We start from the raw sequence: 1,914 nt of genomic DNA on the forward strand, positions 1-1,914 counted from the left end.
CTCCGACACCTGACCTATCTCATTCCCTAACAGGAGATCCAACACTACCCCTTCTCTAGCTGGTACCTCTATATATTGCTATAAAAACCTATCCTGCACACATTTTACAATCTCCAAACCATCCAGACCTTTTACAGTATGGCAGTCATACGGAACTCTCCTCCGTATGACAGTCATTACTTCCAAAGGATCTACAGAAACAAACTTCTGAGTTCAGATAATAAGTACTGTTTCAACACCTCATAAACCTGCACAGCTTGATTCCCGGGTCCATTGTACTTGGATCACAAACAGTGAGATCCGAGGACTCTGTGATATCTCAAGCCAACAATTTTGTGCGCAAACCTCTACATATTTTAGAAATAACCCACGGTTACCCATCACCCTCTCTATTTTTAAGCTCCATGCCCCTATCCAAGAGTCTCTTCAAAGACCCTATCTTATCTGCCTTCCCCACCGTTGCCGGCAGTCCATTCCATGCATTCACCACTCTCTGAGTAAAAATATTACCCTTGACATCTCCTCTGTACTTACTTCCGAGCACCTTAAAACTGTGCCCCTTATATTAGCCATTTCAGCCCTGAAAAAGCGTCTGACTACCCACACGATCAATGCCACTCATCATCCTATACACCTCTATCAGGTCACCTCTCATCCTCCGGTGCTCCACGGATAACTGGCTGGCTTTACTTAACCAATTCCCATAAGGCATGCTCCCCAATCCAGGCTACATCCTTGTAAGTCTCTTCTGTACCCTTTCTATGGTTTCCACGTCCTTCCTTCAGAGAGGTGACCAGAACTGAGCACAGCACTCCAAGCGGAGTCTGACCAGGGACCTACGTAGCTGCAACGTTACTTCACAGCTCTGAATATCCATCCCACGGTTGTTGAAGGTCAGTGCACTGTATGCCTGCTTAACCACAGAGTCATGCTTCGAGCAGCTGTGTAGCAGCTTCAAATGTTCTAAGGACTCGAACGCCAAAATCTCTCTGATTCTCCAAACAGCCAAGAGTCTTATCATTAATTCTATATTCTGCTACCATACTTAACCTACCAAAATGAACCACCTCATATTTATCTGGTTGAACTCCTTCTGCCACCTCTCAGCCCAGATTGGCATCTCATCGATGTCCCGCTGTAACGTCGACAGCCCTCCACACTATCCACAACACGCACAACATTTATGTCATCAGCAAATTTACTAACCCATCCCTCCACTTCCTCATCCCGGTCATTTATAAACGTCATGAAGACGAGGGTTCCAGACCAGATCCCCGAGACACACAACTGGTCTCCAACCTCCAGGCAGAATATGACCCATTTACAACCACTCTTTGCCTTCTGTAGGCAAGCCAATTTTTCGATCTACAAAACAGCATGCCCTTGGATGCCATGCCTCCTTACTTTCTCAATAATCCTTGCATGCGCTACCTTGGCAAATGCTTGCTGAAATCCATGCACAAAACATCTACTGCTCTACTTGCATCAATGTGTTTAGTCATATCGTCAAACAATTCAACTGGGCTCGTAAGGCACTAACTGCCATTAACAAATCCATGTTGACTATTCCTAATCATATTATGCCTCTCCAAATGTCCATAAATTCACGCTCTCAGGATGTTTTCCATCAACTTACAAACCACTGAAGTAAAGCTCAATAGTCTATATTAATCCTGGGCTCTCTGTACTCCATTTGTTGAATAAGGGAACGACATCCGCAATCAACCCATCCTCCGGAAACTTTCCCGTCCCCACTGACGATGCGAAGATCATCGCCAGAGGCTCAGCAATCTCCTTCCTCGCATCCCACAGTAGCCTGTGGTACATCTCATCCAGTCTGGGTGTCTTATCCAACTTCATGCTTTCTTACAGCTCCAGCACATCCTCTTTCTTAAGAGCTATATGCTCAAGATT

The sequence above is a fragment of the Mobula birostris genome, chromosome 13 (genome assembly GCF_030028105.1).
Source record: "Mobula birostris isolate sMobBir1 chromosome 13, sMobBir1.hap1, whole genome shotgun sequence".
Lineage (NCBI taxonomy): Eukaryota > Metazoa > Chordata > Chondrichthyes > Myliobatiformes > Myliobatidae > Mobula > Mobula birostris.